Genomic DNA, 15,190 nt, shown 5'->3' on the forward strand with positions numbered 1-15,190 from the left:
TGTACAATGTGCTACTTTGTGAGATTCCTTTGGACCTGTCCATGTCCAAAGTTCGTCTTCAAAGCACACAATGAAAAGACGTTAGAGTGCTTTTGCTTTGCCCACTTTCACAGAACATCAAATCAAAGCCTCAATTACTGTAGGTAATCTGTTTCCTGTAGAGAGCAGGGATGAATAACGTTTAAGGGAGGGCATGTCATGTTGAGAACTTACAAACAACTTCTGAATGGGACTAGATAATCCCATGCAGCTTCTTCACTCTGCGTCATTTGGGTCCATTGTGGCGATGCTTCTTTGCACCAACAGCAGGGGACGTTCAGCTGCAGCAGGGGCACAGAGGCAGACAGGAGTGGCTGCAAAAGTAATCCCCAGAAGCTGCGGGCTCAGATAGGTTCTAAGCTGATAAGACAGTCTTGGGGCTAACGACAGGCCACAGCAGGTACCCGACCCATCCATTTCCCTGCAATAAAGCCTATAACTTACAGCCAGGTCCCCCGAGGCTTCAAAGAAACCGTCAACGTGAGCCAGTCCAGCCCCGCTGAGGGTCACAGCCGCTGAGAAGAAGCAAAGTTGCAAACTGGGGAAGATGTGTGCAGCCTGTCTGGTCATCCATCTCTCCCTCCCTCTGTAAATGACACCTGGGACATTTGTAGATCTGCCCCGGTCTCGTGGCCACAGATGTACAGAGGCTCCAGGGTTCAAGGAGCGAGGTCAGGAGGCTGTATTGATGTAGCTGCCCCCCTGACCTCAAGTCCTCTGGAGAAGGGTGGGGTGCCATTCGGCTCCTGGCAGCATGTGTCCACAGCCTGACCTGAAACCAAAGTCCTGCAGTGGACAAAAGGTCTTCATCAGGCAGCTTCTCACTGTGAGTACATGGCATGAGCTGATTACATCGATCTTTCAGCAACTCAAATTAAACTTTGTCATTTTACAATTTAATGTTCGTATGGTGCAGAATGAGAGAGCGTTCACCAGGGGAATCTTTCCTCACTAATCAGTAAAGTATAGTTAAGTAAAAATGGCACTTAAGTACGGTAATCAAGAAGAACAAACGTATTATATTGATAATAAGTCAGGGCACAAGAAGTCTCCGCTCACATTCCTCTTTACAGAACACGACCTCGTCCAGCACCTGGAACAAAGTAAACACTTCTCACAGAGAAAAGAAAAAGTGAAGCTGAAAGAAAACAAAAAAAAAAACGGCAGCCTTTAGACTTTGACGAACCGAAGAGGAAATACCACAGTTTGATGAAGTGGCACCATTCCTTCAGGATATTAGCCGGTCGTCTCAGGAAAAAAAAAAGTCGGACGGGTCTTTTGAGGAAAATCATTTTGCTTCCTTTTAAAGTCAACACTCGGGACTGACATCAGAAATAACACACATTTTTTACCCTGTAACACATGCTGTCCCCCTGGGCAAAATACAGAAGAAGGGATAAGTTATACAAATATAATTTCCTCAAATACGGACAGATTAGGAGAGGAACGCTTCCAAGAAACTTTCACGAGTCTTCGAACAGAGAAAACTTCTTGTTCATGATGCAGTCAGCTGAAGTGAATACACACTGAAAACCCCGGGGTTAAAAGGTAGCCCGGGGGCGCTGTGGTTAGTGCACGCTCCCCATGTATGGAGGCTATGGTCTCCAAGCGGGCGGCCCAGGTTTGAATCCCACCTTTGGCTCCTTTCCCGCATGTCATACACTACTCTCTCTCCCTGATTTCCAACTCTATCCACTGTCCTATCTCTCCATTAAAGGCACAAAAAGCTCAAAAATAAACCTTAAAAGGTAGCCCGGCGTGAGTCAATATGGCATCGACACATCACATCTAAACCTTGATCTGATACCAACACCAGTTTAGAGTATTCATGAGACACTCTAAGGGTGTACTCACACTAGGCCATGTTGTCCCGTACCGTGATGAAGCTTGATTGTCCCCGCTCCCCATTCACCCGCTGGCTTGCACTCACACTGCTCCAGGACTAACCGGGCCTGAGCACGTTGACCTCCTGTGCATAATGTCACAATACAACACATGCATGTCTGTATGTGATCATGAAGGATGCTTAAAATGAACAAGTACGGATGATATGGATTGAAAGTGTGAGTGCGGCCTAAGGTTTCCAAAAAAGACTCCGATCCAATGTGAGTCACCTGTCCTGGTGTAGGAAGGCTGATGAAGTCCCCTAATGTCGAGGTCAGACTACACAATATTTCTGTCTGTTGTGATGGTCACTATGTCACAGCACAGCTTACAGGCTACTCAATGAATGGGGGCAAATTTCCACACGCATCAGGTAGCGTGCAGCGGGTGATGGTGGCGGCTGTACAATCGGACATGATGGAGCATGTGTCAACATTTTATACTGTTGTGTTGGTCTGAATAAATGAATGAAACATTTATTGCCACTAGGGGAATTTGCCTTGCGCCAAGAGCATAAAAACACAATACAAGTGACAAAAGACTTTGAAAACATATACAGGACAGCACAGAAAAACAAAACCAACATAATAATTAAAGCATCACATGATTACACGAGGGATTCAGTAGCAAGTCAAATAAAGTGCAGAGTGCCAAGTTTATCCTGTATGATCAGAGCTTATTAAGCAGCTGAATGATGCATGGTACAAAGGATGTGACCCTTCTTTTAGTCCTCATCCTGGTCTCTCTGTACCTGCGCCCTGAAGTCAAGATTTGTACTCAGACCAAAGGGGGTGCAGGGGGTCCACTGTAATCTTGTTGGTTCAGGGTGTACTAGTCTGTCAGGTAAGAAATGCTTTGCTTCCCAGTTATCTTGCTGCTCATCAGTATATAGGACACAACAAACCTTTTAAATTAAATAATAGGTTATTAGAAGTGCGTCTTATACTCCAGATTTAACGTTATTCCAGTCTGATAATAGATTTGAAGGAAGTGCAGCCTCAACAGAGGAATGTCTTGCTCTTGTCTTTAGTTTTGTTTGGTATGCAGCTTGCTTTTTAATTTACAAAAGAAAAGGTCCTATTTCTCCGTCAACACCGTGGCAACGCGCAATAACACGATGAAATGATAACGCAGTATCGCTTAGAAAAATAAACACACTCGAGCATTACACAAATGTTCAGAGGCAGCGGATGCTCCTCAGACTGCGAGCGCGCTCAAAGACTGACAGGCCGCTCTGTCTTATGCACAGACCCTCATCTTACCTGCAACATGATTTACGACGCTTCATTTGCAGTATACAATTAGGACCCGTAAATTTGCTTCAAAAAACACTGAGTGCTTGTATGTCTTCACTGTTTAGCGGCCTCAGGCAGCGGATCTCTGAACCCTCTGATGGGTGCAGCCCCCCCATTGAGATACTGATAGCAAACAACACAGCACACCAGGACAGGACAACCTCCTCCTGCCTGGATTATCAGGACGATCAGGTCACAACTGCTCCGGGGAAGAATCACACTTGAGGGATTGTGGGAATGGGAGAGTCAGAAATGCATGCAGACTGATTTTATAACATTTTGTTTCTGCAATCACGGGAAACAACTTTTTATGGTGTTGGTTTATATGATTTGAGTTTTCTAATAGTAGATGTCTCTTCATAATTCACAAGGGACCAGTTAACGTGGTAAAAAAAACAAAAAACACATTCTCTTCTTTTTCCCAGACTCCATGTACACCATGAAGACCATAAGAGAGATAAATGAAAGAAGAGGACAAAGACAAAAAGGATCAATTTAATCCGTTAACGATAGCAGACTTTAGCTTCAGCTTAAAACCCAGACTCTCCGGCTGAGGCCCAAGATGGAGCGGCTGGGTTTTGACTCGCCAGTTTGGCTAGCTGACAGCGTTGGACCGAGTTCAGGAGAGAGAAAAAAAATGAAACACACATGAAGAACAATAGACAATTAGAGATCCCTGAAATGTTTGAGCTTTTCTGTCCGATGTAGTTAAACACCTGCTGGATTCAGTCGTGTGGCAGATGCTTACACTTTCAATCTGTGCATCTTTGTGTGGTGAGTGAAGGATTACCGGCGTGTGACCCTCTCTTCTGATCACACAAAGCTAAACAAATCACTCAGTTCTGGGTGTTCTGGCGCACAAGGGCTAACAGTCCTCCGCTAATAAGTCATGTAACAGATGGGAAGTCATGAAGAGGTTTTAAAACAAAAGTGAAGGCAAATGAGGAAGGTTCAAAGCTACGCAGCCAAAAGATCTGACTGTTAAAGAACACCTTACCTGTCTTATGACGAGAAGTGTAATGAACAACATGTACGATGCATTGTGCAGATATTTCTGAAAGAATGACTTTGTATTTATTGGCATTAAGATTCAAATTGAGCCGTTTTCACATATGCACTCCTGAAAATATCTAGAAAAGGAGGACTGCTCTGGATATTCTCCTGACCTGGTTGTTCACATGTGTTCCTCACAGCGGGAGACTATTTTATTTTTTTCTCACTCAGTTAGTTTTGTTGTAATTGAATTCCCTCTTGTGTGTGATGTAGTTTGAAGATTACAAACTATCCTTCATTTTATCTACTTAAACACTGCTTATATAATAATTAAACTGTGACAGCAGGTGAAATACTGCAGCCTGGTGTACTAATATCATCCTGTCAGGGGTGTACACACTCTGACACAGTGAAACAATCCAAATGTAATATAAGAGTTTGTTCTGGCAGGTGGAGCTCTTTTCTTTGTCCTTTCCAAGCTGTAATACCTCCTGCTAACTGCATGTTTCCTCTTAAAGTTATTTTAAAGAAACATCTGCTGCAGCTGTTACTGGAAATGTAAAAACACTTTCTGTAAAGCACACGACTCTCCTCAGGGACGACTGATCAGGCACGTTCAACAAAGTCCATTTAGAAGACTGTATGCACATGCAGGATTCAGGATGCATTTTTGTAACTCAGCTATAAAACCTTGAAGAAATGTTAGTGGTAAATAAATACAGTTATGGATAAGAACATTTTACATAGTGTAATTACAGCTATGATCATCTCTCAGTTACAGTGCTGCCTGAAGAGAGTCGATCACCTGAGCCACACACTGCTGCAGAGGAATGTGGGGGTGGGGGTGGGGGGTTCATCAGTCCAGGCCTGTCTGACCTCCACTCTCACTCCAGAAGGGGGGAGATGGGCCTTCCCCCGTGTAATCCCAACACAACAGGGAGCGACAAGGACAGCTCAGGCAGATCAGCCTCTTTCAGGAGCACAAACTCCCTGCAGGGACGGACTCCAATAAAATGCCTTTGTTCCCTGCAGAGCACTACATCTCAGCTCCTCATCAATGCCGAGGTTTGAGGTTTCAAGAGAAACCAAACACCCCGTGGACGTGCCCTTTGTTAGAGGAGTGAAGAGAGAGCGTGTAGATTTATCACCGCGCTGAGTTTATTTAGAGCACAGAGGCGCTCTTTGGAAACCTCATGTCATTATTATCTGTTGTTGCACTAACAGATAAGTTCAATCTGTTTAGAGTTCAATCAGCTTTGGGTTTGAAGACGGCCTGATGAAATGTTTTTTTTGCTCAAGAAAATATTTGAAAATTGGGATAAAAGTTAGCATGTTCACAAAGCCCAAGTGATGCCATCAAAAAGCTTCTTTACTCCAAACGTCAGTCCCCAAAAACACCTTTTCAGTTTGTTGTGATGAAGGAAAGTGATGCTTTGAAGGAGGTGATTGCTCTTCTAAATACCTCATGAAGTAGGTGTGGAGGACATCAACTTATCACATGGAAAAGAAAAGACCCCACACACTGCTCATACTCCTCTTATAATCTCAGACGTTGTGATGTTTTCTAATCAATTTGAGAAGTAGAGCAGAGTGGTGTGCAGGATTTTTTCATCATCATCATCATCATCATCATCATCAACCTTTATTTAGGTTCTTGTAGAGATCATTGAGGGTGACCCTCATTTACAATGATGCCCAGAAAACATACATAAATGACAAACAAATTAATGTTTATATAAAAACTTTGTACATTGAGAGCTCAGTTCACCGAAGAAAAAATCCTTGTGTGTGTGTGTGTGTGAGCATTCATGGCCAATAAAATAGATGTTGATGTTGATAAACTCACATTGACTGTTACATTTTCTTCAGTATTTTGTTTTCATTAATATCATAAAATATCATTTATTTAGCATATAATAATAATTTAGCATTGGAGGACACACACACACACACTCACACACACACACACACACACACACACACACACTCACACAGAAAATGAAGTCAAACATGTCGTGCAGACAGAATATGATCACAGCTGTAAAACACGTCTGTGCTGTAATCGTGACTCTGAAATCGTCTTCTCGTATTTCGTCTTCATGTTCACTTCTCTGCTATTAAAAAAAAGAAAGAACTCGTGTCATTCCTCACGTGCAGGAATGTGTTCAAACACACACTTAAACCGTAATGTGTCATTACACAGAAGAAACGTGACTAAAGATCGTTTTAATGTGTTTGTTTTGTTTGTTTCCGTTGCCATGGAGACATGCGACGAGCGTTTACAGGTGAAGGTATATATGTGCTCGTGAGCTGCATTGTTTCAGGAGACAGCGTGACACAAACCCTCTTATTATCCCATCTGGACCTATGGAGTCTGCTTTACAAACATGAATTATGAACATATTTAGAGACAGGACCGGGGATAGAGTCAGAAATCATCAGAGAGAGAGAGAGAGAGAGAGAGAGAGAGAGTGAGGTATGACATGCGGGAAAGGAGCCACAGGTTGGTTTGAAAATCTGGCTGCCTGCTTGGAGGACTATTACCTCTGTACATGGGGCATGCACACTAACCACTAGGCTACAGGCGCCCCCCTGTATGTAAAATCTGAAGCCTTTATAACAGTCTGTCTGTCTGTAGATAAGTTAGAGTTTTGTTTGTTTCTGTTGCCATGGAGACAGATGATGACGGATGATGTTTACAGGTGAACACAGGAAGTTTTGTTCTTATCAGCCACAAAAACAAACCTTTGAATAAAGACGTCTGTATTTTTCAGCACTTTGAAAACGTGGGAGGAATCTGATTTACAAACATGAATTCTAATATTTGCCTCCGCGCTGCGTGCTGTGCCTCTGCGTGTCAAACCATCACTCCCAATCAGCTGTGGAGGAAACTTTTTGCAACAATACCCCCGTCTCTTTGATTTCTATGGAAAATAGTTTTTTGACATCGACGGCTCTGTTCGCCCTGTTTTGACAGCACGGACGGAACGCGGGGAAAAATGGCCGCACACACTGCCAGCTCCCATTTGTTAATGATTCTTCAGATGATTCTGTTTACGTCTGTCGGATAGCTCAGCATGTGAGCGAGCCGAGGCCACCAACAGAACAATGGAGAGAGTAAATATTTGATCCGTCTTTCTTCTCTGCTGAGTCTAGCTGTCATTACGAATCCAGGGTGAGATGCAAAAGATTGCATGACCGGAGAGGGTAATGAGTCATAAACAGCTTGTGTGAGAGATGAAATATGGTTTTAATAGAAGCATAAATGTTTATGACAGGATGAAAAAATATCAAAGTCATGATTGAGACTTTGTGTATAGCTGCGGCTGCTATCAGAGACAGCTAATATTGTTTATCCGAGTTGACGACCAACTTTTCACTGTTGCATTTTTTGGAGCAAACAAACACATCTTTCTGAAGGCTCGTCCGTCAGCGAGGAGTGTCTCAACTTCCACATCGGGTTTTTTAAGGCCGTTTTCTGTTGAAAGAAGAAAAACCAAGATGGCGGCAGGCGCCAAACCCCATCAACCTGAGAGAAACATTTGAACTGAAAGCAGCAATCAGCAGCAACAGTTTCAGACAAATCACACGAACCAGAGGTCAAAAACACAAAGACTCTTTGTGCAAGTCCGCGGTTAAATCCAAATCTTCCAATCTTGTGATTTTAAGGTTTTAAATAAAACTCATTATTCATAATAAGTTGGAATTAATTTTGGGATATTCTTATGAAACAGTTTCATCACTATGAAACCCTTTATAAGCTCCAGCGTTTAGAAATGTTGACATCTGCATATTCAAATAAGAAATGCTCACAAGAGAAGAGAAGTGTGAAGCTGCAGGAAGCACCAAAATGTGCTCATTGCTTTGGGTGGCTGTAGCTCGGGACTTGGGTCGGGAACTGGTTTAGGTCCCAGTACAGACCAAGGTATGGAAGTTGGTCTGGTGGCTGGAGAGGTGCCAGGTCACTTCAAAAGTACTGCTGTAAGGCTCTGAAAGTAAGGCTTTGAAACCCCAACAGCTCTGGGGCGCTCCCTGTGAAGCCCTTCACTCTCACATCTCTCCACTGATGCACGTCCACAGCTCCTGTTGTAAACTTGTTTTGTCCTTGGTAAAAGTATTTTTTATTATAAAATGGAAAAACGTTTTCCAAAATGTAAATTTGTCTCAAGTTTTATAAAAATGTTTAACACTTGATTTACTGAGATCCAAAGTAAAGACTACTACATTTCGTGGTCACTCCAAATAATTGCATGCTTGGGTCGGTGTTCGATTTGCGCTTGATCTACAATGAAAAACTTGCGTGAATGATAACAGGTGCAAACCATGTTGAGGCGGTAGTATTTAAAATAGGCTTTCGCGTGTTTTACTGGTTTACGTCATGGAGAGTTTGGACAGAAAGGACTGCAGTGGCTGTGAGCGTTCAGTTTCATTTGGCTACAAATTGAAAAGTTATTTGCATTTTCTCCTCCCAGTATTTTGCACACTCGGGTAGAAACGCTCCATATTGCATATTCAATAAGGCAAACGGACAATGTGTGTTGTCTAAAGTGCACATTTGAAGACCCAATCCTCAGTGCTTGCTGTTAGTAGATCATTTGCACATTGGTTTGCGGGTGATATCAAGGTAATACACGTTACAACACACACAAACCTTTAGTAAATCACGGTTATTTTGTACTTCCCAGCGACTGTAAGAGAGAGAGAGTGGGGTGTGACATGCTGCAAAAGAGTCACAATTCGGATTCAATCCCACTTTAAAGGACTGTAGCCTTCTTACATGGAGCGCCGAAACTAACCACGTGCCACCGTGAGAGCTGCAGTGATGAGCTGAGCTGCAGTCCGCCATCACAACAACGATCTGCTCGCTCTGATACAGAGAGCCAATCAGATTGATGGATGAAGACAAAGAAGGCTGAGCAGAGGTACAGAGGAATGTTTGAATGATGTTTAGATTATTTCACAACACATTTGAAAGTCAAAACAGAGCTGATGATCAAACCTAGAGGTCTCTACTGTATTCTTGAATGACACCCTCTCCCCAACACATACATACACACACACTCACACCACATCCAGATGTGGCTCAAGCATCCTCTTTGCATATGCAGCATCGAGCTTCTGGCATCTACCAGTGTCTCATGTTCCCAGAAGTGAGGAGATGCTGCCATGAGCATGTGGGGAACCCAAAAAACCACACAGCAGCTCAGATTACTGTCACTACTAACAGCGCAATTTGTAACTTGTTTAAATATTAAAGGGTGAAAGTAGCACAGAAGACACAGCTTGTATTATAAATGCTCATGGTTGTTCTTCTTAATATATGGTACGTGCATGCAGACAGATCATGTCGACTTTTGAAAGATCACATTACAGATCGTAATCTAGAGCTCACAGTGGCGCCAGTGATGCAGAGTTAAAATGTAAAAACTCTACATATGATAATGATTTGCATTTTGTGTTTTTTAATACAACATTTCTACTGTTAATCAAACAACCAGGTAACCCCTCAGGCTGCACCAGGTTCACGTGGACAAACTTCACCGACCACATTACTCGTGCATTTCCACATGTTTCACAGGCCAGCTGCAGGTAGGAGAAATGCTGAGCTGTTTTGTTGTTTTGTTGACCAGCTATGCTGAATGAGAGTTGCATGACTATTATTTGTCTATTTCAAGAAGTTAAAATGTAGTAAGAAGTAATATCACTCCCATCACTGTGCTTAACTCAGCTTCAGAGTAATTAGCAATTCTTGTGGCATGTTGTATCTTAAAGGGGAGTGAAATCCAACAGGCACAGCTCCAAGGTGAGATTAGAGAAGATAAAAGTTTTCAGGGAGAAGTTCAGGTTCCTGGTGCCTACACCTGTTTTAATAATCAGTTTAATGATTGACACTGCATTAGATGTTTTAAACTACAATGATGATACCAAATACAATCACATTATTTTTTTGTTAAGTCAAGTCTCTTTCTGTTATTTCACATTTTTTTAACACTTTCACAGCTCTGTCACATTTGGAAGAGTTGTGCTTCACATGCTTGTGCTTCACATGCACGAGCTCCCACAACGTTGACAGCCTTCATTATAGAGAAATCCTGGAGCATTCTGTCTGTATCTGACTAACATGACTCAAAATAAGTCAGTAAAGTAACTGTCATGTTCTCTGTGTTGTTATCCAATGTGTGGACGCAGACCGCGCGTCCCTTTTATTTTTTGTACAAAAGGGGTTACTTTTTGTGCTCAGGCTGGGTTGGTCCTGGATCAATATGCAGGCCAGCTAGGGAATTGGGAGGGGGGGCAATCAGCACGGGACAACTGAGCCTAGTATGAGTGTGCCCTCAAATTGATCTATAGTTAGTATAGCAGATGGACATCAACATCTATGTACTCATAAATTAGAAGAACAAATAAGATGCATATGTTAATGTTTGTGTAATGTAGACCTGAAAGCAGACACAATGGCAACATTGAAAGTACAATTAGGTTTATTGCAATGCTGTTCTGAGTACATGTGGAGGGCTGTCTGGCTAGCTGGTTGAGACAGAGTGGAGGAGACTTTTGGCACTGATTTGATTCCGTAGACAGAAAGAGAACGTGATGAAGTGTTTGCTGGTTGAGCACAGACACGAGGAGCTGACACTGGTGAAAATCTGGACACGAGGAAAAGACATGTAAGGAATCACAGGAAGACTAACAATAACTCAGAGTGATATGAGTTCAGAGTTCAGAGCAGCTAATAATAGCTACCACTTCAGTAGACTGAATAATCTGGTGATGAGAAGAGGTTTTGTACTGAGGCAGAGGAGGAGGTGAATTGCAGGTGTGTGACGTCGCCAGGTGTTTGATTGAAGCAGCCACACCCATAAAGTATCTCAACATTAACAAAACATATTTTCCCCCAAGTGATGAAGAATGTGTTAACAAGTCGGCAAGATGGGCACCTAATTCTTTCCCGAGTCTCCAAGTTTTTTTTTTTGTTTGTTGTTTCCGACACCACATGAATGCAGGGACAGACACAAACATATACACACAGAGAGACAGACAGACAGGGGGTGAGACACATGGAACAAGGGCTATACAGGGAGAACAGCATCACAGCCAGAGCCGGGACGATAATGATCAATGAGTTGATCATTCGTTGATGGTTAGCAACAGAAAACATGAAACATCATCCATTACTTCATGCTTTAAATCCTCATGTGCCTGCATTAGTAACGTTTTATGTAAGTGCATTATATGAACCCTCAATGTTAAAAAGTACTAATCATCATTATTACTAGTTATGAAAACTGTACTATAGTAAATGTATGATCAGTGGTTTAGTATCACGGTGTAAAAACAGATTTACTTTCAGTATTTCATTATGCTTAATCTATTTTCCATCTCTTGTCATCAAACTTCTAAATCCTTCCCCTTTACAAACTAAGTGACCACCTTTTTTTTTTTTTAGTTTCTGTGTTTATTGTTGAGTGAAGAGACTTCAACTAGCTCAGATATTATTTAAAATACTGTTTAATTAACATTTAAAAATTACTTGTTGTGAGGTTGTAAACCTCTGCCATTCTTTCAAAGTTTGCGTTCTAATCTTCAGTAGAAAAAATTATGTTGTATGGGAAGTAATTTACATTTAAAAAAGTAATGTTCCTGGCTGTTGGCAGGCAGAGAGCAGCCTCTGGGATTAGAGCCTCTGTCAGCGAGAGAAAGGGCAGAGGGGCGCACAGGAAATGATCACGGCCCCATGGAGGCGAATCACTCCAGAGCCGCCGGTCCAGCTGCTGCAAAACCAGGACTGAGGGGAACAAGGAAAATGCAAAGTCAGTAGAGCATTCATGGAGGCCGAACACAAAGAGGAACTAGAGAAACATTCAGAGAGGCTAACACACAGAGAGGAAAGACGTTTAGAAGATAAAAAAAGAGCCTCATGGCCTGGATACTTCTTATACATTTTTACTGAACACTTTTACTCCCAACAACTAAATATCTGTACTTTATAATCCTTGGACATGGAGGGGTATACACTAGAGTAGACACTCAGGTTACCCAAATATAGGTTCAAAAACACTGTCTAAGTGAATATGTCCCCTTTAAGTAAAAGTGATTTTTGTGATTTTTGTGACCGAAAGGGAAAACTTGCAGAAACATTGATGAAAGTGAACTTAACATTGTTGAAGATTTCAGCGCAGATTGAGAGCAAAATGTCACCTGTCTAACTGATTTGCTCAATGGAGCAAAATTTATGTTCAGTAATTATTTATTTATTTATTTTTTGGGAGGGGGGGGGGGGGGGGTTGTTTGAATAAAGTTGAAACAGTCCCCCAAATAGCTTAAAATGTACAGTGTCTTTGAGTTCCTCATATGAACTGCACGCCTGAAAACATCCAGACAGTTTCAGGATGAGCTGCATACGTGAACAAAAATGCCCAAACTTTCCACCCCAACTTTACCCAGATTTTTTCAGGAAACTTCCACCCTACCAAATAGACCCAGTGATGATTGTTATATCATGCAACTAGTGTGAAACCAGTGAGAGCTTTGTACATGTAATGAAGCTGCTTCAAACTCTTATCTGCTCACCTCTAGTTCTTATCCACTCTCTCAAAAACTGTCTATCAGTTTGACAAAAACTGTCATGATAGCATTTGTAAACTACACTTTGCACTATCCAAGTCCACTTCCACTTCACATGGACATTTGACTCGGCGCCTGGCAGGAAGACTTCTGGGTAATGTCAGGGTGAAAAATTCATCCATTTGCATTCACACATGCAGCTCAACTTGAAAAATGTCAGGAAATGTTCAGGAGTTTATTTCTCACAATCTGTACTTCTACTTGACTAAAAAAGGTGGTGCGCACGTTCTCCACCTCTGCACATGAAGCTCGGAGGACTGTGATTTGTTAGGTAACCTTGTGTCTTGGCTGCACGGGGCCATGCAGGGGCGATCCGTGCATAGGTGCTCGTAAATCATGCTTGCTGCTCAGAAACATTGCTCAGGCATGTGAAGAAGGAGGAAGTACGCTGGTTTGATTCCCCGGAACGTCCCTCCGTGTAGAACCAAGGTGTTTTCTGACTCATTGAGCTTTTACGAGCAGCAGCAGCAGCAGCAGCTCTGGAGGTGGTGAGGAGAGCTACGCCTCACAGTTAGACCAACATCGAATTGTAAACAAGTGGAGCCAGGCTAATGTGGAATTTCTTTATTAGCTACAGGATGAGTGCCATGGCAGTGAGAGGAAACCAAGAGATGTCTATTCAGTCTTTTGTTTGGCATGTTTATCCCTCGCTCAGTGAAGAGCAGGCAGACCCGAAATACTGCTGCAAGAGTGCTCACTATCATCGATCAAGACTAGATCAGAAGACAAACAAACAAAGCCGAAGTTTGAGACTCAAAGCGAAGGCATGAAATAGCACCCCCACCCCCACTCAGGCCAGCAGTGATTAAAGCAAGAATCCAGACGGGGTCTTTCATGTGGAGACCATCTCATGGGCCCCTCTCTGCTTCAAGGCCAAAACATCTTTTTCCTCCTGCTGGCGGAGATGCAGACAGATAATTCCTTCCTCCATGCCCTCCAACTAACCGGGGCTAAACGTGTCATTGCAGATAATTACTTTCTCTTGTCCCGGCACCGACACAGCCACATACCTCAGAAACCCATGGGCTCGTTTGGCAGAGAGAAAGACCAATCTGAGAGCAATCGAGGTCTTGGCGTGTTACACAATCACGGCCCAGCGAAGAGTTTCGACCTTCTCCTTCTCGGAAATGATTTACCTCCAGCAGAAATCACTGACTCGCTGTTAAAGAAAAATGATTCCCTACGCCAAGTTCTTTAAAAGCACAAATGTTTGAATTAAAATCTACAAATTGATACAAAATGAATTCTGACAGAGGAACCGCTGAGAGAGAGAAAGAAGGATTCAGAGGACGTGAAAACATTACAGACGAAGGACGACATAGTGGAGCAAGATCTTTTTTTGCCTTTCTTCAGCAGCACAAACGATCTCCGGTCCTCCATTTGTCCGCCTGTTAATCAGCCTCTATTATACCTATCACACTGTGAGCTGACCTTCACCTCAACAGAAACCAGCCGATTGAAAGTTTGTGCACGTGTGTGTCTGAAAGAACTCAGAGTCCACATTAAAAATAGAAACTTTTAACCATTTCCATTCTTTCAAACACCTTTCATGCCAACACTCACGCAAAAAAGGCAGCCAAGAAAATATTGAATGTAATATAAAAAGTCACCCTGAAAGAACAAAGGCGCGTTCATCATTTCTACAACGATGAATGTTTCAGAGATCTTTTACTCCATCCTCATCAAAGCCTCCTCAAGTAGTCCAGCCAAAATAGAGCCGGACACACAGCTGCAGCTCATTCAGGGGCTGGGCTGATTGTATCTGTGCTAAACATGATCTAATTTAGAGCTAATATGGCCCTTGTGTGGTCAGAGTGCAGCACGACTTCAGACTATCAAACTGATAAGAAACAGTGACCTAAGTTGAAAAAAAAAAAGAAAAACATTATGAAGGTCCTTAAAGTCCCCTCAAGGCGAGATGGCATGATTCTGCCTCTATGATCTTCATGTAGGCCTGACAAACCTTGTTGTTTGAACCCATTCCTCCAGACTGGTCTGTCTGCTTGTTTGTTTGGTTTAGTCCAGTTTGGGTAGTCAATACACTGCAAAAAGTCTCAGCACGGGTATTTGTCTAATCTTAGTCCACAATATATCATCACACTTAAAATACGATTTGTTCTGTCATTATGTTCAACATAAAACCCCTTCATCACCACAAGAGTCTCATTTTCCCTTTAAGATGCATGTCCCTGTCCTCCTTCCTACATCTTATCTGATCTCACCCCGTCCCATTTTTCGAGCGGCACAGTTTGAGTAGATAGCTGTTCACCATGAGTCTGGTTTTGCCCAATATTTCTGCCTCTTCAAAGAAGTTTTTTTTCTTGCAACTGTAACTTGGCTAATTGTTGCTAAGC

Source organism: Labrus bergylta, chromosome 14, assembly GCF_963930695.1.
Source record: "Labrus bergylta chromosome 14, fLabBer1.1, whole genome shotgun sequence".
Taxonomy (NCBI): domain Eukaryota; kingdom Metazoa; phylum Chordata; class Actinopteri; order Labriformes; family Labridae; genus Labrus; species Labrus bergylta.